The following is a 23004-nucleotide window of genomic DNA, read 5'->3' on the forward strand; positions in this document are numbered from 1 at the left end:
TCTTGGCAACCTGCTGTAAAAGGAAAATCACCTCTGCAAGACAATTTTCAATTACATTAGTTCCTAGAGTTATTTTTGGGTGACTCTCATGTTTGTCAATATCTACAATGATCAGTCCCTGTGCTGCCAGTTCGACTCTACCGATTTTGATGGTCACCTCTTTAAATCCGATCTGTGGCAGGGGCTGGCCATTGCTGGCGATGATACTCAAGTCGTCGTCAGGGTAGCGGGTAATATCCGAGTCATTCCAGTACTGCTTAAAGAGCACGTACGGGATGGTGGTGACCTGTGACCCGGTGTCCAGTAGGGCACTCATGGGAATGCCATCCAGTACCACAGGCAAGACTGGACGTCCTCCCACATATCTGTCGCGCCAGTTCGATGGGCCTGGTGATCTTTTTCCTGGGGGTTGGCCCTCTACCCCAGGTTGTGCCCGTTTAAAGAACAGTACCTTGCCATATGTCCAGGTTGATTGCAGCGGCGGCAGATGGGTCGTCCGTCCTCGCTGTATCGGTCACTGGGTCTTCCTCTGGCCGGTGGGGTCCTCCTTGGTCGACGCCACGGGATGTCCTCCGGTCCGGATGCCAGCTGGATCTTCCCTGGGGTGGAAGCCTGTAAAGACTGCACAGTTCGGGTTAGCGCAGCAACGCTCTTAGCTAGCTCTTGGACCTGATGGTGTAGGTCTGGAGCCGGGTCATTGTCCAAAGCCTGCGCATCAGCTCCCACAGGCCCTGCCGACAAGGGCGCCGCCTCCTGGTGGTAAGTGATAGCAGGGCGCTTGTGGGTCACAACGCCACCCGGTGCCGGTTCTCGGAGCACCCGGATGGCTCTGTCCTTGAACTGTGCAAAGCCCAGATGGGGATCCTGTAAGGCCATTGCCCGCAACTGGGTTCGGTGGGTATTACAATACAGTCCCTCTATAAACTGTTCGGTCAACAGCCTGTCCTCGTTTCCCACTCCATCAGGGTCGGTCTGCTTAATGGCCCTCAGGGCCTCTTGTAGGTTTAGTGCATAGTCCCTTATACTCTCATGCGCTCGCTGCTTGCACCCGTAGAATCTAAGCTTAATCTCGGCTGAGGTGCGGGTATCAAAGGTGTCCTTCAGCCGGGTTAGTATCCCTGCGACAGTCTTCCTCCCAGGTGGCCAGGATTTTACTTCCCTTTTGGCTGCCCCAGTTAGTTGGGCCACCAGGATGCTCACTTTTTGCTCTTCTGTGAGGGGGTACACCTGGAAGAGGCTATCCAGCTTTTCTCTAAAGTCATGCAGGGTATGTGACTCCCCTGAGTACTGGGGTAGCCAAGCTGCTCCCGGGATATAGGGCATGGCGAAGGGCATAACTGCAGCAGCGGTAGCGCTGGCGGGGGTTGAGGCAGTGAAGCTCTCCTCCGTGTCCGACATCTTCCTCCCCCCTAGTGGACCGTGGCCTACCTTGCGATGATCCTGTTCCGTAGGCCGCGGCTCCGCAGTGGATCGTCAGGGTTGAGGACCTTCCGTCGCGCTCCTGTGACGTCGGCGTCTGCTGGGCTCCTTCCAGGACCTTACGCAACGTCCGGACGTGAGGCGGGGCTTCAGTTCTCGCGCGCTTTCGGAGTCCACGCCCCTCTTCTTCCCGCGCGGCGTCCTCAAGATGGCGTCCAATGGCGGGAAAACTCCACGGATGGCGGGAAGAAGGCAGAAGATGGCGCCGGATGGCGGGAAACTTCACCGATGGCGGGAAGAAGGCTGAAGATGGCGGGAATCTTCACCACAGGTAAGTTTGAAAAGTCTCTTTTTCAGGCACGCAGTACCCGGTGGTTGCGGGCACGAAATCCTGCCGACTACGCCAAAGTTGACGCGCCCCTGGGCCTGTGTCGCGCTGCGTTGCGCACGCGGGAGCTTACCCGGAGCCGGATCTCTTGAGGGTTGTAGTCTCGTGGCGGTGACCCGGTCCGTGCCCAGGGAGTCAAACTGAGCGGCGATGTAACAGCGGTAGATGTAGGACGACTACGCCACCCGTTGAATGCAGCTATGGAGCTGCCGCTGCAGGACAGTCCGCTGAGGCCGGTGGATGGATGGTGCAGCGTAGATGGTATAACCCCCAACGGGAGGGGTATGGCCTCAGGGTAGCAGATGTGGATGATGGGGGTAGCAGGAACCACTCAGAGACGGTGCGGTGTAATTCAGGGTCTTTACTGGTAACAACGATAGACCCTCCCGGAGTACTTGCTAGTGAACGGGGCCTGGTCAGTCCTTGAGCAGATGGGATCTCCCCTGGCCAGGCGGAGTTGTAGGCCTCCCAAACTGACTGTACTCTTCTGGCTACCTTGCTAGAAGCGGATATAAGTAGCCCACGTCCCTGAGTGTACCGTGTGGTGCTCACCCGTATGGCCGGTGACTCGGGGCCTTCTAATGGCTTCCGCTCCACGATGGCGGTGCTGGTCCCACGCGTGTGACCGTGCCTTCGGGTTTCTGGGCCTGAGGACCTGAAATCCCCTGCCGGTCGGCTTCTGCTGCTGGGTAAGAGTTAGTCCCCACAGCCTCGGACGCCGGGTCCGGTAAGAAAGCTTCTCAGTCAGGGCGAGCTCTGCAGCTGCCAGCCCCTGACTCGTAGTAGTATTGCTTCTGCTGTTTCTTGTCTCTACTCTCCTTGACTGACTAACCCTGCCTCAGCCCAGGGTTTATACAGGGGAAGTTCTTCCCCTCCCAAGACTGGGCAGGAGGTGTGGCATGCACAGGATCCCTGACCAAAGGACCTCCCACCTGCTCTCAGACATAACATTACATTACTGTGGAAAACCAGACCCCTGGGGTGCCACATATACACACTAGATGGTTGACCGATTCTAACGCATCGGGTATTCTAGAATATGTATGCGGTACACCGGGCGCAATCAGCACAGCAGTTTTTACATTTGGCGCCAATATCGCTGATTGCTCCCGGCCGCGACCAATCAGCACAGAGGTTTTTAAATTTGGCGCCAATATAGCTGATTGGTCGCTGCCGACGGCCGCGGCGCTGCTTGTGCGGGTACTTCCGCTGCGAGCAGCTGGGAGATGACCGGCTGCTCGCAGCAGAAGCATCCCGAATGGTGGCGCCGCTGCCCGGTCCTCCCTTCACTCTTACAGTCGGGAGATCAGCGGTCCTAGCCGCTGATCTCCCAACGGTAGCCGCATGGAGGTCAGCGGCGCCGCCGGTCGGGGTAGTTCTGCTGCGATCAGCCGGTCATCTCCCGGCTGCATAGCCGCTGACCTCCGTGCGGCAGATGAGCCGCTAACGGCCGCCATCTTTTTTCTGAAATCCCGCGTCGCTTATTGGCTGCGGCCGGACCAATCAGCGACGCGGGATTTCCTGGACAGACAATTATATATATTAGATTTTATTTATGAAGATTTAGGAATAATGCAATACATGCGGGCGGGCGTGCGGCGGTGTAGGTGTGCAGTGGTGTGTATGAGCGGCGGCTGTGTGCCCTGATGGCTGTGTCACCTTGTGGCTTTGTACTCCTGTAGCTATGTCCTTCTGTCTCTGGCTGTCTCCCCCGTGTGCGCTCTCTGTCTGTGCCTGTCCCCCTGTCTCTGGCTGTCCCCCATGTCCCCTTGTCTCTGGCTGTCCCCCATGTCCCCCTGTCTCTGGCTGTCCCCCATGTCCCCTCGTGTCTCTGGCTGTCTCCCATGTCCCCCTGTGTCTCTGGCTGTTCCCCATGTCCCCCTGTGTCTCTGGCTGTCCCCCATGTCCCTCTGTCTCTGGCTGTCCCCCATGTCCCCCTGTGTCTCTGGCTGTCCCCCATGTCCCTCTGTCTCTGGCTGTCCCCCATGTCCCCCTGTCTCTGGCTGTCCCCCATGTCCCCCTGTCTCTGGCTGTCCCCCATGTCCCCCTGTGTCTCTGGCTGTCCCCCATGTCCCCCTGTCTCTGGTTGTCCTCCATGTCCCCCTGTCTCTGGCTGTCCCCCATGTCCCCCTGTCTCTGGTTGTCCTCCATGTCCCCCTGTCTCTGGCTGTCCCCTATGTCCCCCTGTGTCTCTGGCTGTCCCCCATATCCCCCTATATCTGGCTGTCCCCCATGTCCCCCTGTCTCTGGCTGTCCCCCATGTCCCCCTGTCTCTGGCTGTCCCCCTGTCTCTGGCTGTCCCCCATGTCCCCTTGTGTCTCTGGCTGTCTCCCATGTCCCCCTGTGTCTCTGGCTGTCCCCCATGTCCCCCTGTGTCTCTGGCTGTCCCCCATGTCCCCCTGTCTCTGGCTGTCCCCCATGTCCTCCTGTCCCTGGCTGTTCCCCATGTCCCCCTGTCTCTGGCTGTCCCCCATGTCCCCCTGTCTCTGGCTGTCCCCCATGTCCCCCTGTCTCTGGCTGTCCTCCATGTCCCCCTGTGTCTCTGGCTGTCCCCCATGTCCCCCTGTGTGTCCCCCTGTGGCTCTGCTGCAGGCATCACCCCCTGTCCTCTGCTCCTGTCCTGTGTGGCCCTGTGTCCCCCTGTTCTGGTCCTTTGCCCCAGTCCTGTTGGGACATAGGATCGTTGAGTGTACCTCAGTTAAGGATGACAGCAGCCGGCGGGCATCCTCTGCTCTTTGAAGAAAATGGCAGACACGGCACTAGAGACAGCCTCCGCCTCTCCGGGAAGGGAGAGTTCTGTTCTCCCGCGGAGGCTCTTGGGAGTTGTAGTTCTCCAGGCGCTGTCACTGCCTTTTCTGGCCTGGGCGTGGACTACATCTCCCAGCATGCTGTGCGGCTTCGGCCTCAGACAGACAGCTGGCTTCCCAGCAGCGTCACGTCCCCCCGCCCCCCAGCCATTCACACAGGGACGGGGAAAGGAGGAAACAGAGCAGGCTGGAACATTGAGCCCGCGCCTCCCTCTCCCCCTCCCCCCACGGCCATTCTACATTGTGCTCCGGACGGGGCCACAAGCAGATCACCCTGTCCCTGCCTCTGATGCCACACTGTACACTGCCCCCCACATTGAGCCCGCAGCCCGTGCGCGTCCCCTACCGGCCGTTAACATTGTACATTGCACAATGAGTGACAAGCCAGCCGGCTCCGAGTCAAACACCCTGACTCCGCCCCCGCCGTGCAACATCCCCGTTTTACGCGATTTGAGGGTCTTTTGAAGTATTTTTTTTGCGGCGGCCATCATCCGGGGGAGGGGCCGATGATACCACACGCACTTAAAATTCAATCTGCAACAAAAAAGTCACTGACCCCGTTTTTCACATGAAATTCGCAAAATAAAAATAAGCGTACGTGCGGACGCGCCTCCGTTCAGCGCAGCGTCCGTTATCACGCTCATCGCATGAATTACGGAAAAAAAACGTAAACTTTCTCTTTTTTTGGGCGCACTTTTTTTTCCACCCTATTGGGCTAGCTAAAGGCGAAACTGTCCATGGACAGCCCGCCACCTGCTGCTCGTTCACCGCATTGCATCTCCTAACCCAGATAATGGTGTTTGAGGGTTCCGTGGTCTGCTGCACCACCTGCCTGGGGTCGGCAGATCGCATGGCCCTAATCCGGTTAATTTGTGCACTTTGTGATTTTGGGGTGATCTTTTTCGTGCAAATAGGGCGTAGTCGCAGAGGCGCGGGAGAGGCGGCATATCGTTCAGCCGGTCTCGGCGGTGGGGCACGCACCGGTCTCGCGACCGCCGGGGCGACGGAACGGCCGCAGCGGCCCAAAGAAGCGCCACGGCGAGGGGGGAAAAAAATCCGCAAAAGCGGAGATGCTGTCCTCCGGGGCGTCGCCCCAGGGCCCGGCGTACCGATTTTCGAGGCAATCCGCCAAAATTTCCGTTTTTACAGAGTCAGGCTGTAACCCTTCAGGTGGGAATGCTGCACTCAGAGAGGATCTCCTTTCATGTGCTATCCGGACTCTCTCACTCCCTTTTGCTAGGTCTTGCCTGGCTACAGAGACATGAACCCATCCTGAATTGGTGATCTGGTGAGGTGCTCCGTTGGGGGCAGGATTGTCATGAGACTTGCCTGGTTCCGGTTCGTCTGGCTCGACCTCCGTCTACTACGGCTAATCTACCTGGTCTGCCGGCACACTACTGGTCCTATGCGGACGTCTTCAACAAGAAGGAAGCTGAGACACTACCACCTTATAGGCTGTATGATTGCCCTATCGACCTGGTACCCGTTGCTTCTCCTCCCCGCGGGCGTATCTACCCCTTGTCGCTGGCTGAGACCCGGGCCATGACTGAGTACATCGAGGAGAATCTTGCTAGGGGATTCATCCAGAAATCTACTTCCCCGGCTGGAGCAGGATTCTTCTTCATTAAAAAGAAAGACGGCTCGCTTCGGCCGTGTATTGAATACAGGGGTCTTAACCAGATTAACATCAAGAATATGTACCCCCTGCCTCTAATCTCGGAGCTGTTCGAGTGCCTTAAAGGCGCAAGGGTCATCACCAGGCTCGATCTTCGTGGGGCATACAATTTGGTCCGGATCCGCCAGGAAGACGAGTGGAAGACAGCATTCAACACCCGGGACGGTCACTATGAATACCGCGTGATGCCCTTTGGTCTCTGTAATGCCCCAGCCGTCTTCCAGGAGCTGGTTAACGACATCTTCCGTGATCTCTTGTATTCTTGCGTAGTGGTGTACCTGGATGATATCTTGGTCTTCTCTCCGGATCTGCCCACACACCGGAGGAATGTTCGTCAGGTTCTGCTAAGGCTCCGGCAGAATCGTCTCTACGCAAGACTTGAGAAATGTCTCTTCGAACAGACTTCCCTTCCGTTCCTGGGATATATTATCTCCGAGACTGGTCTTCGGATGGACCCCGAGAAGTTTTCTGCCGTCTTAAAATGGCCCCGACCGGAGGCGTTGAAGGCGATTCAGCGATTCCTGGGCTTCGCAAATTATTACCGCCTCTTCATCCCTCATTTCTCCTTTCGGACTGCTCCCATCTCCACGCTCACCCGTAAGGGAGCAAATCCCAAGGAATGGACTTCCGAAGCGGAGGAGGCCTTCGTCTCCCTAAAACAAGCTTTCTCCTCCGCCCCTGTGCTGCACCGTCCGGATTGCAACAAGCAGTTCTTCCTGGAGGTTGATGGTTCCTCCTCCGGAGCCGGAGCGGTGCTCACCCAGAAATCCCCATCCGGGAGAATGGTAACCTGTGGCTTCTTCTCCAAGCTCTTCTCCTCATCGAGCGCAACTACTCCATAGGAGATCGTGAGCTGCTTGCCATCAAATTGGCGCTGGAGGAGTGGCGCTACCTGCTGGAAGGGGCTCTGCACCCGGTGATCATCTACACAGATCACAAAAACCTGGCCTCTTTACAAAACGCCCAGAGACTCAATCCGCGTCAGGCCCGGTGGTCTCTGTTCTTTGCCAGTAAGTGTAGGGATAGTCCAAGTGGAAAGGAAAATAAAGTGGCAAATCTACTGTATTACTGAAGCTAGAAACGGAGGGTGCTGTGCCTGATACTGCGTGTGCCAATCGGATGTCCTTGAACTGTCCAGTAAACTTTTGTTGGTTAAAATGAATTGGATGTGCACTGAGTTGTGTACGGCTGTTCCTAAATATGTATTTAGTGCCCCAAAGTCGTAGTCTATATGCCTTTAAGATGTAGCAGAGCCAGCAGCTGCCTGATTATGTTTGCACAATGTTAATATTTTAGTTTGCAGATAATGTACATGAGAATTCAGTACATACACACGTGGTCAAAATTGTTGATACTCCTCATTTAATGAAAGAAAAACCCACAATGGTCACAGAAATAACTTGAATCTGACAAAAATAATAATAAATTAAAAATCTATGAAAATGAACAAAATGAAAGTCAGTCATTGCTTTTTAACCCTGCTTCCACAGAATTTTAAAAAAAATGAAACTCATCAAATAGACCTGGACAGAAATGATGGTACCCCTGAAAATAATGTGACAAAAGGGACATGATAAATCAAGTTGTGTCCACTAATTAGCATCACATGTGTCTACAATCTTGTAATCAGTTAGTGGGCCTGTATATAGGGCTACAGATACTCACTGTGCTGTTTGGTGACATGGTGTGTACCACACTCAACATGGACCAGAGGAAGCAAAGGAAAGAGTTGTCTCAGGAGATTAGAAACAAAATTAGAGACAAGCATGTTAAGGGTAAAGGTTATAAGACCATCTCCAAGCAGCTTGATGTTCCTGTGACTACAGTTGCACATATTATTCAGAAATGTAAGATCCATGGGAGTGTAGCCAACCTCCCTGGACATAGCCGCAGGAGGAAAATTGATGACAAATCAAAGAGACGGATAATACGAATGGTAACAAAAGAGCCCAGGATAACTTCTAAAGAGAGTAAAGGTGAACTTCAAGCTCAAGGAACATCAGTGTCAGATCGCACCATCCGTCGTTGTTTGATCCAAAGTGGACTTCATGGGAGACGACCAAGGAGAACACCATTGTTGAAAAAAAGTCATAAAAAAGCCAGACTGGAATTTCCCAAACTACATGTTGTCAAGCCACAAAGCCTCTGGGAGAATGTCCTATGGAATGATGAGACAAAAATGGAAGTTTTTGGCAAGGCACATCAGCCATGTTCACAGACGGAAAAATGAAGCATATCAAGAAAAGAACACTGTCCCTACTGTGAAACATGGAGGAGGCTCTGTTATGTTCTGGGGATGGTTTGCTGCATTTGGCACAGGGTGTCTTGATTCTGTGCAGGGTACAATGAAATCTCAAGACTATCAAGGGATTCTAGAGAGAAATTTGCTGCTCAGTGTCAGAAAGCTTGGTCTCAGTCGCAGGTCATGGGTCTTACAACAGGATAATGACCCAAAACACACAGCTAAAAACACCCAAGAATGGCTAAGAGGAAAACATTGGACTATTCTGAAGTGGCCTTCTATGAGCCCTGACCTAAATCCTATTGAGCATCTTTGGAAAGAGCTGAAACACGCCGTCTGGAAAAGGCAACCTTCAAACACGAGACAACTGGAGCAGTTTGCTCATGAGGAGTGGGCCAAAATACCTGTCGAGAGGTACAGAAGTCTCATTGACAGTTACAGGAATCGTTTGATTGCAGTGATTGCCTCAAAAGGTTGTTCAACAAAATATTAAGTTAAGAAGAACCATCATTTCTGTCCAGGCCGATTTCATGAGTTTATTTTTTTTTAAATTCTGTGGAAGCAGAGTTGGAAAGCAATGTCTGACTTTCATTTGTTCATTTCAAAGATTTTAGTTTATTATTACTAATAACTGACTAATTTCAATCTGTCTTGGAGTTTCCTATAGCTTGTAACATGTCATAGATATAATTACATATATCTTTTCCCCCATGCACTTGCACTTTAGTCTATTTACATGTACGCACGTTCCATATACTTGTTGTGTATTACAGTATTTGGCATTATATGGATATACTATGTATACTGTATATCCATTTGATGTATCGTCACTCATTTTATTATTCCTGCACTTTCTTTACTTTTCTATCATTAATAAATAGGTTTTCCTATAATTCAGTCTCACTCCTGTGCACTTATTTTTTATTATACTTTATTTTTTATTAATTATTTTTTCACTTTCAATATGGGACTTCTAGCACTTATATATCAATATGGTGATCTAATATTTTTATTTGTGTATTCTTCTGAGTGTACATCCTCCTTTTTCCCCTCATTAATAGTATAATTGCCAGACCTGAAATACCAAGCACTTTCCACCTATTGTGTCCCCCATTTCCTTGTAGATTGTAAGCTTGCGAGCAGGGACCTCACTCCTGATGTAACTGTTTAAACTGTCTTACCTTGTATTGAATTTATTGTTTGTATATGTCCCCGCTTAATTGTAAAGTGCTGCGGAATATGTTGGCGCTATATAAATAAAAATTATTATTATTATTATTATGTCCACTTTATCACTGGGGTTCTGTTTATATAATATAACTTCTATTTTTTTATCCCCAGTTGGTTATTAATTATCTAATGATTTGCACTGTTTTCATTCTCATACACCTTTCTATGATTATATCAAGGGACGACCATCATGACACTTCCTTGCTTCCTTTATGACTGAAGTATTGATTAATGGCTCTATGCTGGGGAGATCTTATGATGTGCTTATCCTTACTTGGATTTGGTGCATCTCTTTCCATACTGCGATAAGCTTTCCCGTGGTGTGCGCTTTCGGTTGCAGGCCGAATTAGGTTGCCGTGATGACGTGTCCTCCAACGTCACTTCTCCCCTCCTCCCGGGCTGACGCGTTGGCCGGTGGGCGGGGCCTGGTGACATGGTACGCTGCTGCTGCGGCTTCTGGAAGCGCCGATGCAGCCACACGTGAGTACACTGAGCACGGCCCAATATAAGGGAGCTTCCCTGCCCCCTATGTATCCTTCCCCCCGAAGAAGCGGCACGTAAAACGCGCGTTGGGGTTGTCCTTTTTCTCACAGTCACCAGGTTGTATTGCTTCTTCCCTCCACTCCCTATATACCTGCCGTGTTATGATGTCTTATGTTTGCTTTATGCTGAATGGATCTCTCTTGACACTACAGTCTATATTGCATTTTAATCAGAACTCAGCTATATGTCTTCTCGTCATAACTCCTGGTCTTCCTAGGGTTTTTGTGGAAGTGTTACCATATTGAGTTTTAATTTTTTTTGCTTCAAGGTTATATACAGCACTATCTGTGGACTCTGTTTCCTCATATATATTGCATGCAACACTTTATAGCCTCTACTGATAGTTTATTCTCTTGACAGGTTTTCATACCGTTGAGTTTATTTGTGTGACTCTATACCTTGGGTCCTCACTATCACTAATTGCTATATTATTATTATTTTTTCTATTTCATGTGACACTTTACAGATTTTTTCTGATTGATTGGATAGGCCTTCTATGCCTTTATATTATCCTTGTATGTGCTGATACCTATTACCTCGCTCATACTCTCGGTCATACTCCCAACCTACAGACTGTGGGATCCTTCTGTTTACTTCTCCTTTTTTAGTACTGTGTTTTTTACTGACTGTTTTAATGAATTGAAATAAATATTGATTTTATTGGCATCTATTCTTCATTTATTTTGATTGGATTGCTTTAAGACTGAAGTATTGCATTTAATAGGCCCCTTTACGCCTTTGGATTAAATTGTGATATGTTGCAGTTGTGCAAAGTACTTATGCAAAAGACATGTAAATTATACTTGTGACGAATGCAAACAGTAAATTTAGCACCGTGAACCTTATTTGCCATTTTATATAGAAAAACTGAACTTTTTATTTATTTATTGATTTATTTTTTTAAATATATTTACATACAGTTTGATGTGACTAGTAATAGTTTACAGTTATATAAAGATTATTTTTTATGTGCAAAGGTGCAATATGCATGAATATTGCAATAAGGTCATGTAACATTTTTTGATACAATAAAAATTAAGTTTTGATTTCATTTTTCATTTGTTTATGAACAACCATGTTCACATACAGTATAATAATGCAACAGGTATTCAAATAAAACACTTAAATTAGCTAAAAATCAAGACTTTAATATGTCCGGTCAAAAATGACCGGAACATTATAAGTAGTGTTGAGCATTCCGATACTGTAATATCGGGTATCGGCCGATATTCGCGGTATCGGAATTCCGATACTTAATTCCGATACTTTTACAATATCGGATACCGGAATCGGAAGTTCCCATAATGCCTGCGCTCTGCAGTGTCTGTGAGGGATGACAAGCTGGATGGCAGCGCTCAGCTGAGATCCAGCCTGTCATCAGAATGCCATCCCAGCGGGGGAGAATTCTCCTGATTGTTTAAAAGCCGGCGCGCGGTAAAAACCGCCGGCTTTTAAACAATCACACAGCCCCATACTGCTTCCCCGCAGCCTCCCACCCCGATCCTCCGCTCCCCTCGCCACCTCCAATCCCAATCGTAAATTAGGACCGGGCGGGTGTTATGCACACGCCCGGGCTAAGCGGCGTGTGCGTGTGATTGGTAGTGATTCCACTGGACCGTGCCGGAGAGTGAATGCCTGGAGGGGCGTGACTAAGTATTCACCCGATCCGACCAGGGTCGCACGACGGCATACGACGCCAGTGCACCAAGGAGGAACCGAGCAGAGGGACCAGGTGCTACTCCAGGACAGACCCCGGACACGGCTGTTGACCCACACAGGGGAATACAGGAACAGGCTGGTAGGCTGGCACACAGACTGGTGGGTATAGGCAGGCACGACTGGTATGCAGGCAGGCGGGTATGCAGGCAGGGGGGTAAAGGCAAGCACAGCTAGAGTGCAGACAGGGAGGCACTAGCAGGTAGGAACACAGGCGGGATAGGACCCAGTACACACCGGGACTCAGGAACAATACAGGCAGAGGGGTACAGGCAAGCACAGCTAGAGTGCAGACAAGGCTGAGCAGGGAGGACAGGGCTCTGTTCACACGGAACAGACAGGAAGGGAAAGACAGAGCCAGATACTCACACAGTACTTGCAGAGACAACAAGCAGGAGTTAGGTACGAGTTCAGACTCTGCAGAAAAAGGAAGGGAACGGACATAGAGGCAAAACAGGTAAAGGACAGGAGAGAGTTCAGACTGGAACTGAGAGTACGGAGGAGACCGACACTGCAGAGGGATACAGGAGCGGGTCTGGGAATACGGCCCCCAGAGAGGCGGAACGAACAGGCAAGGAGCGTGTTCAGACAGGACAGACCAGACACAGGAGCGGGTCTAGGAAATCGGCCACTAAAAGGCGGAACGAACAGGCAAGGAGCGTGTTCAGACAGGACAGACAAGATACAGGAACGGGTCTAGGTAATCGGCCCCTAGAAGGCAGGAGGAACAGGCTAGGAGCGTGTTCAGACAGGACAGACAAGAGAACACAGAAAGGACTCAGTTCAGACACGGGAGCTGATACCGCAAAGCAGGAGACATACAGGACTCAGTTCAGACACGGGAACTGATACAAAAAGCAGGAGACAAGAGACGGGACCTGGCACCTTCAGAGTGCAAGCACACACTGAAGGAAACACTATGCTCAGGCAGGGATAGAAGGGAGCTGCTGAGCTATATACCAAGTGACAGACAGCAATAGGCTGAGGACGCACAAGGGGTGTGACCCACAGCAGGTACAAAAGGCAGGAAGTGATCGGGCGCCGCCCTTAAGCAGCAGAAACAGACACAAACAGACAGCATGGAGGGAAGCCAGAGAGACATTCTGGACAGGAGATCAAGTGCGCCCTCTTGCACAGTGGGAGATGGACCACCATGCAAGGACGCCGCCAGGTATGTTACAGTACCTCCCCCCTTACGCCCCCTCTTCTTCAGGCCTGCCAGAATCTTCCGCAGGGAATTCGAGGGCCAGTCGTTCACTGGGTTGGAGGGGGACAGAGACTTAAGGGTAATCTCTGCTTCGAGGTACATCTTGTCAAGCTCACAGGAAGAAATAGACGGGTTATCAGGTACATAATGAGGAAAAGTCACTGTCTCTTTGTTATCTGGTGGTATCCCGGAGGATTCAGGAAACAACTGGAGGTCCTCCGCCGGGTCAGAAGAGTGCAGAGGCTCAGAGAAAACAACTGCTTCAGAGTACACTAGGTCGGACTCACTGGAGGAAGCAGGCGAGGTATCGGGTACCGAGTATAGGAAAGTCTCTGTCCATTCACCACCAGGTGGCACCCCGAAGGGTTCTGGAGACAGATGGCGGTCCTCCGCCTGGTCAGAGGGGTGTAGAGACTCACGGGTAACCTCTGCTTCAGAGTACACTAGGTCGGACTCACTGGAGGAAGCAGGCGAGGTATCGGGTACCGAGTATAGGAAAGTCTCTGTCCATTCACCACCAGGTGGCACCCCGAAGGGTTCTGGAGACAGCTGGCGGTCCTCCGCCTGGTCAGAGGGGTGTAGAGACTCACGGGTAACCTCTGCTTCAGAGTACACTAGGTCGGACTCACTGGAGGAAGCAGGCGAGGTATCGGGTACCGAGTATAGGAAAGTCTCTGTCCATTCACCACCAGGTGGCACCCCGAAGGGTTCTGGAGACAGCTGGCGGTCCTCCGCCTGGTCGGAGGGGTGTAGAGACTCAGGAGTAACCTCTGCTTCGGAGTACACTAAGTTGGACTCACTGGACGAAGCGAGCGAGGTATCAGGTACAGAGTATAGGAGAGTCTCTGTCCTTTCGCTACCAGGTAGCACCCCGAAGGGTTCAGGAGACAACTGGAGATCCTCCGCCTGGTCGGAGGGGTGTAGAGACTCGGAGGTAACTACCACTTTGGGGTACCCATTGTCAGGCTCACAGGACGAAGCGGACAAAGTATTGAGTACCGGGTGTAGAGAAGTCTCTCTCCATTTGTCATCGAGTGGTATCCCGGAGGGTTCAGGAGGCAACAGGGGATCCTCCGCCAGGTAGTAGAGGTGCACAGACTCTGAGGTAACCACAGCTTTGGAGCATCCTTGGACATGCACACCGGTTAAAGAGAAAGAAGCATCTGATGCCGGGTGCAGGAAGTTCTCCTGTGTGGAGTCTGGATGGGCAGAAGTCTCTTCGGCCAGGAGAACTGGTGCACTACCCACGCACATTACCCATTGGGGTTTCTCCGGGATACAGGGAGATGAAGCTTCAGTAGGGACTTCAAGGTTGGGGTCAGGAGGTCTCAGGGAGGACAGACCCTGGCGTGACGGCTTGCCTCTAAGTCTAGCACGTCTGGACTGCCTCTTGAGGTTGAGAGAAGTATTCCGGAAAGCGTAGTCACCCTGTGAGGATTCTGGGTGGGCAGTAGTCTCATTGGGCTGGAGGACTATTGCGCTACCCACACACATTACCCGTCGGGGCTGCTCCGGGATATTGGGAAGTGAAGCTTCAGCAGGGGCTTCAGAGTTAGGGTCCTCAAAGACCATACGAAAGGCCACCAGGAAGGCCTGCAGGTCAAGGATGACAGGATCCCATGCTTCCCATAGGGGGGTGACCCATTTCAAGGCATCACCCGCTAGGTAGTCAATCATAAAGGCCACTTTAGCCCAATCGGAAGGAAAATAGAGAGGGTAGGCCTTAAAGTGTAGCATGCATTGCTCCACAAATGCACGACACTGTCTTGGATCCCCATAGTAACGTGGCGGATCCGCAGGAACGAGAGCTGATAGATCCATCTGGACGGATGCGTAATTCGCCTGGAACTCAGCTAAAGGGGGGAAAAAAAATTTATTTATTTTATTTTAATGCATGTATTCGCTGGAAAAACTTCTCAAAGAGCGAAGGCCGTGGGGCTCAACGGGAACCATGGCCTGAGCATGCTGTTATGCACACGCCCGGGCTAAGCGGCGTGTGCGTGTGATTGGTAGTGATTCCACTGGACCGTGCCGGAGAGTGAATGCCTGGAGGGGCGTGACTAAGTATTCACCCGATCCGACCAGGGTCGCACGACGGCATACGACGCCAGTGCACCAAGGAGGAACCGAGCAGAGGGACCAGGTGCTACTCCAGGACAGACCCCGGACACGGCTGTTGACCCACACAGGGGAATACAGGAACAGGCTGGTAGGCTGGCACACAGACTGGTGGGTATAGGCAGGCACGACTGGTATGCAGGCAGGCGGGTATGCAGGCAGGGGGGTAAAGGCAAGCACAGCTAGAGTGCAGACAGGGAGGCACTAGCAGGTAGGAACACAGGTGGGATAGGACCCAGTACACACCGGGACTCAGGAACAATACAGGCAGAGGGGTACAGGCAAGCACAGCTAGAGTGCAGACAAGGCTGAGCAGGGAGGACAGGGCTCTGTTCACACGGAACAGACAGGAAGGGAAAGACAGAGCCAGATACTCACACAGTACTTGCAGAGACAACAAGCAGGAGTTAGGTACGAGTTCAGACTCTGCAGAAAAAGGAAGGGAACGGACATAGAGGCAAAACAGGTAAAGGACAGGAGAGAGTTCAGACTGGAACTGAGAGTACGGAGGAGACCGACACTGCAGAGGGATACAGGAGCGGGTCTGGGAATACGGCCCCCAGAGAGGCGGAACGAACAGGCAAGGAGCGTGTTCAGACAGGACAGACCAGACACAGGAGCGGGTCTAGGAAATCGGCCACTAAAAGGCGGAACGAACAGGCAAGGAGCGTGTTCAGACAGGACAGACAAGATACAGGAACGGGTCTAGGTAATCGGCCCCTAGAAGGCAGGAGGAACAGGCTAGGAGCGTGTTCAGACAGGACAGACAAGAGAACACAGAAAGGACTCAGTTCAGACACGGGAGCTGATACCGCAAAGCAGGAGACATACAGGACTCAGTTCAGACACGGGAACTGATACAAAAAGCAGGAGACAAGAGACGGGACCTGGCACCTTCAGAGTGCAAGCACACACTGAAGGAAACACTATGCTCAGGCAGGGATAGAAGGGAGCTGCTGAGCTATATACCAAGTGACAGACAGCAATAGGCTGAGGACGCACAAGGGGTGTGACCCACAGCAGGTACAAAAGGCAGGAAGTGATCGGGCGCCGCCCTTAAGCAGCAGAAACAGACACAAACAGACAGCATGGAGGGAAGCCAGAGAGACATTCTGGACAGGAGATCAAGTGCGCCCTCTTGCACAGTGGGAGATGGACCACCATGCAAGGACGCCGCCAGGTATGTTACAGCGGGGAGCGCAGCACCAAGGAGCGAAGGACCCGGGCGGGGAAGCCGGCAGTGAAAAGACTTCACCGCCGGCTTTCCCGTTCTGTGCTGCGCTTTCCCACCGGTTATTTCAAATGAACAGCTGAGGTATCAGGTGATGCCGATCAGCTGTTCATTTGAAGTCGCCCTCAGAGGGTTCATGTGAGTTCATGCTTGACTGCATGAACTCACATGAACTTTCCCACGGCCGCACAGGTCAGCCTCACCTCTCAGACCCGTCATGATTAGTGTGTGTGCGGGGTGTGTGTGCGGGGTGTGTGTGCGGGGTGTGTGTGCGGGGTGTGTGTGCGGGTGTGTGCGGTGTCTGTGCGATGTGTGCGGGGTGTGTGTGCGGGGTGTCTGTGCGATGTGTGCGGGGTGTGTGTGCGGGGTGTCTGTGCGATGTTTGTGCGGGTGTGCGCGGTGTCTGTGCGGGTGTGCGGGGTGTGTGTGCGGGTGTGCGCGGTGTCTGTGCTGGTGTGCGGGGTGTGTGTGCGGGTGTGCGCGGTGTCTGTGCGGGGTGTGTGTGCGGGTGTGCGCGGTGTCTGTGCGGGTGTGCGCGGTGTCTGTGCGTGCAGGCAGACATAGGCCAATGTGACACTACTACTCCCATCGGCCTATGTCTGTCCCCCGTCCACTCCTGCCAGCAGGATCAGCTCGATGGGAGCAGTAGTTCCCATCAGCCTGATCCTGCTATATAAATTGCCCTACTGTGTCCCCAATAAATGTTAAATACATGTCATTGGTGGCCAGTGGTTACCTAAAAGAAATTAGTTCATACATTACCTGTCCCCGCCGATCGCCACCTAAAATAAAGTAAAAAATAAAAAACTACACCTATACTCACCTAGACACCTAATTCCCCGAAGCCATCGATCTCCTGTAATAAAATATAAAATAATAAACCACAACCTTATCCTTACCCCTCCGGAGTAGTCCACGAGTGTCCCACGAAGATCTCCAGTTCAGAGCAGCCACATAGAATGTGACCGCTCTGAACCGCTGCCGCCGCTAGAATGACGGGGCCGTAAGGGTTCACCGGAGTTCAGGCAGCGCTGCTCCGGTTAGCTCCTTTACGGCCCTGCTGTATCGTGAGAAATTCCCACGGTACAGCAGTGCCGTAAAGGAGGTCTCCGGAGCTGCGCTGCCTGAATGCACTCCGGTGACCTCAGTCAGTGGCTCCCGCTGCCAGGAGCGGACGTGTTCCCGGCAGCGTGAGCTTACAGCAGCCATGCACAGCTGTCACCATCTCCAGATGTGACAGCTGTGCATGGGAGATCAGCGCAGGAACGTGGACAGGTAACTATTATTTTTAGTAAACTAAGAATTAAATAAAATTGTGTGTTTTATTTCAAATAAATTATTTTTTTCTGAGTGTAGTGTGTGTTTTTTCTTTTTAACACTTTGTAGGTTAGTAATGGGGGTGTCTTATAGACGCCCATCATTACTAACCTGGGCTTCATGGCAGCTGGCGCTGACATGAACCCCACCACTATTACCCCCTGCCACCGCACCAGGGCAGCGTGGAAGAGCGAGGCTAAGTGCCAGAATTGGCGCATCCTATGGATGCGCCATTTCTGGGGCGGCTGACGGCTGGTGTTTCTAGCCTGGGAGGGGGCCATTATTCATGGCACCCTTCCTGGGCTATTAATATCAGCCCCCAGCTGTCTGCCTAGCCTTTGCTAGCTATTAAAATAGGGGGGACCCCACGTCATTTTTTTTGGGGGGGTCCCCCATTTTAATAGCTAGTAAAGGCTAGGTATTCAGCTGGGGGCTGATATTAGTAGCCTGGGAAGCTCCGTGGGTTTTACCCCCTTCCCAGGCTTCAAACATCTGCCCCAGCCGTCTGCTTAACCTCCGCTAGAGACTAAAATTATGGGGGATCCCACGCCATTTTTTTTTAAAATAAATCCTTTATTTTAACACTAAATGACATTTGAGGAGTTAATAAAGATGCAGTCCCTAAATTATTATTTATTTTTTAATTAATTTTTCCCAAAACTTTTGACGTGGGCTTCGCCATATTTTTGTATGCCAGCCAGGTACAGCATCCAGCTTCTATGAACGCGCCATTTTCCGGGGCGGCTGCAGACTGCAATTTTCAGCGGGGGGGCAGAAAGCTTGGGCCTCCCTGCGCTGCAGATTCCATCCCCCAGCTGTCTAGTTGTACCTGGCTGGAGACAAAAATAGGGAGAAGCTCCACGTTTTTTTTTTTTTAATTATTTCATGAAATTCATGGAATAATTAAGAAAAAAAGGGCTTCCCTATATTGTTGTGTCCAACCAGGTACAAATAGGCAGCTGGTGGTTGGGGGCAGCCCGTTCCTGCCTGCTGTACCTGGCTGGACACAAACATAGTGCAAAGCCCCACGTCAATTTTTTTTTAATTATTTCAGGAAATTCATGAAATAATTAAAAAAAAATTATGTGGGGCTTCGCCCTATATTTGTGTCCAGTCAGGTACAGCAGGCAGGAACGGGCTGCCCCCAACCACCAGCTGCCTATTTGTACCTAGCCGGACACAACAATATAGGGAAGCCCTTTTTTTCTTAATTATTCCATGAATTTCATGAAATAATTAAAAAAAAAAATGCGTGGGGCTTCGCCCTATTTTTGTGCCCAGCCAGATACAACTAGGCAGCTGGGGGCTGGAATCCGCAGCGCAGGGAGACCCAAGCTTTCTGGCCCCCCCCCCCCGCTGCAAATTGCAGTCCGCAGCCGCCCCAGAAAATGGCGCGTCCATAGAAGCGCCATCTTCTGGCGCTGTACCCAACTCATCCAGGGCCCTGGTGCGGTGGCTCACTGGGTAATAAAGGGGTTAAGGCCAGCTTGGCATTATCAGCTGGCCCTAAGCCCGAAATTCATGGGGTCACGCCAATATTAGACATGACCACCATGAATTTCTAGTAAAGTATTTAAAAAAACACAACACCCAGAATAAAGTCCTTTAATTGAAATAAACACACAATTCTTTATTGTTCTAAATTAAACCATACTTACCATCACGCCCATTCCAGCTGAAGCCAACGATCTCCTGCAATAAAAGTAAAATAATAAAGCAACCTCATCCTTACCTTTCCATGGCTCCCACGACAGCTTCAGCTCTGCTACATCGAGATGACAGGCTGGACCGCAGCAGAACGCTGCCATCCATCCTGTCATCCCGCAGACACTGAGAAGCGCAGGCATACTTCCACTCCTCAGTGTCTGGCTGTGACGGCATCCAGATGAGCCGAGGTCATGTCCAATGAACTCAGCTCACCTCATGTACGTCACTGACAGCGTGGGAAAATTCTCCTGCACTCAGCACTTCAGCGTGAGAATTTTCCCACGCTGTCAGTGACGTGCATGAGGTGAGCTGAGTTCATTGGACATGACCTCACCTCATGTATGTCACTGACAGCGTGGGAGAATTCTCACGCTGAAGCGCTGAGTGCAGGAGAATTTTCCCACGCTGTCAGTGACGTGCATGAGGTGAGCTGAGTTCATTGGACATGAACTCGGCTCATCTGGATGACGTCACAGAGAGACACTGAGGAGCGCAAGCATGCCTGCGCTTCTCAGTGTCTGCGGGATGACAGGCTGGATGGCAGCGTTCTGCTGCGGTCCAGCCTGTCATCTCGATGTAGCAGAGCTGGAGCTGTCCTGGGAACCATTGAAAGGTAAGGATGATGTTGCTTTATTATTTTTCTTTTATTGCAGGAGATCGTTGGCTTCAGCTGGAATGGGCGTGATGGTAAGTATGGTTTAATTTAGAACAATAAAGAATTGTGTGTTTATTTCAATTAAAGGACTTTATTCTGGGTGTTTGTGTTTTTCTTTAACTTTGACTATGGGGTTAGTAATGGGGGTGTCTTATAGACGCCTCTCCATTACTAACCTGGGCTTGATGTCATCTGGCATTATAAGCTGACATCAACCCCAGCCCTATTACCCCCTGCCACCGCACCAGGGCAGCGTGGAAGAGCGAGGCTAAGTGCCAGAATTGGCGCATCCTATGAATGCGCCATTTCTGGGGCGGCTGACGGCTGGTGTTTCTAGCCTGGGAGGGGGCCAATATTCATGGCACCCTTCCTGGGCTATTAATATCAGCCCCCAGCTGTCTGCCTAGCCTGTGCTAGCTATTAAATTAGGGGGGACCCCACGTTATTTTTTTTGGGGGGTTCCCCCATTTTAATAGCTAGTAAAGGCTAGGTATTCAGCTGGGGGCTGATATTAGTAGCCTGGGAAGCTCCGTGGGTATTACCCCCTTCCCAGGCTTCAAACATTTGCCCCAGCTGTCTGCTTAACCTCCGCTAGAGCCTAAAATTAAGGGGAACCCCACGCCATTTTTTTTTTAAATAAATCCTTTATTTTAACACTAAATGACAAGTACAGTAAGCAACACTGTCACTGTACTTCATATATATGTGACTGACATGTTTCTATCTATCTAATCTATGTGTGAAGCTCTATTCTGTCTATTATAAATTGTCGGGTACAGATGCTGAATTGCCGGCCGGCTTTCTTAAAGAGACGGTGCACGAAAACACTAATATTTTTTTAAATAAATCCTTTACACTAAATGACAAGTACAGTAAGTAACACTGTCACAGTACTTCATATATATGTGACTGACATGGTTCTATCTATCTAATCTATGTGTGAAGCTCTATTCTTTCTGTTGTAAATTGTCGGGTACCGGTGAATGCCGCTGATGAATTGCCGGCTTTTCATGTCATTCTACATTATTCTTAGTTGTTTTACTTCATGTAGAATTAACCTACAAGGAAAGAAAGGGTTTATTTTCATTCCGATATTTGTGTCCCATTGACTTGCATTGGTTTCCGGTATCGGAATCGGCGATATCCGATACTTTTTGGGTATCGGCCCGATCCAATCCGATACGATATTTCCTGATATCGGAAGGTATCGCTCAACACTAATTATAAGTGTATAGTAGACCCGAACAGAACAGCAGGGTTAAGTCAAAACAATTTGAGCAACTCGGAATTTGTTTTACATTCTTTAGACTTTTTAAGTTTGTGGAAGCAGTGGCACAGAGAACGCGGACTCAGTGGTACAATAAAACAAGTTGTTTATTAACTATTTACAAAATTATTAAATTATATATCAATGACAATACAGACAGTGTAGAGCGATCTCTGCGCTCTCTCTCTGTCTCTTGCTTGTGGTCACCGTCTGGCCCTGTTTCTGGGCCTGTTTATCTGAACGATGCCCTATAAAATATCAAACGTAGCGCTACAGCACTAACAAGTATGACACCAATAGCTTAGCTGTCGACTAGATATCCTTGATTTTCCCTGACACAGGTAACCACTGTCTGTTACGCTCACTAAACCTTGCGTGGCTCAGTTATACTCCTACTGAGCTTCACACCAAGAACATGTGCTGAGTACAATTACCACTGTAACATCAATATTCACATAAAGTATATGCAACATACATCGTTGTACAGGGTCGGACTGGGGTGTCTGGGGCCCACAGGGAGAACTGACTCTAGGGGCCCACCTACAGCCATATGCAAATATCTGTTATCCGCTATCCCTGTTATAGTGAAGCATTGACTGGCGGCTCCTGCACATCTACTGTGCGACACTAACTGGGATGTAGAATTACGGTAGTTTGCATTAAAGGGGTTCTTTGGTTAAAACAAGTTATCACCGATCCATGGGATCCACAGGATCGGTGATCACTTATTGATCGTTTGGGTCCGAACATTGGAAAACGCGCCTATCAGAAGAATGGGGAAGTTTCATCCCTGACAGGACACTTATCCCCATTTTAAAATGCAGCTTCCAAAAAAGAGCAGCGCTCACAGTCACTGAGGGAATGAATGGATCAGTGGTCACATCTCACCAGTGACATTATACACAGGAGCTCTGTATATAGTGCACAGGTAATACAGTGGTCACCAGTGACATTATACACAGGAGCTCTGTATATAGTGTACAGATAATACAGTGGTCACCAGTGACATTATACACAGGAGCTCTGTATATAGTGTACAGGTAATACAGTGGTCACCAGTGACATTATACACAGGAGCTCTGTATATAGTGTATAGTGTACAGGTAATACAGGGATCACCAGTGACATTATACACAGGAGCTCTGTATATAGTGTACAGTGTACAGGTAATACAGTGACCACGAGTGACATTATACACTGGAGCTCAGTATATAGTGTCAGTGTACAGGTAATACAGGGTTCACCAGTGACATTATACACAGGAGTTCCGTATATAGTGTCAGTGTACAGGTAATACAGTGATCACCAGTGACATTATACACTGGAGCTCTGTATTTAGTGTACAGGTATTACAGTGGTCACCAGTGACATTATACACAGGAGCTCTGTATATAGTGTACAAGTAATACAGTGGTCACCGGTGACATTATACACAGGAGCTCTGTATATAGTGTACAGGTAATACAGTGATCACCAGTGATA

The sequence above is a fragment of the Phyllobates terribilis genome, unplaced genomic scaffold (assembly GCF_046119375.1).
Source record: "Phyllobates terribilis strain yellow unplaced genomic scaffold, ASM4611937v1 Scaffold_3__8_contigs__length_932513732, whole genome shotgun sequence".
Classification (NCBI taxonomy): domain Eukaryota; kingdom Metazoa; phylum Chordata; class Amphibia; order Anura; family Dendrobatidae; genus Phyllobates; species Phyllobates terribilis.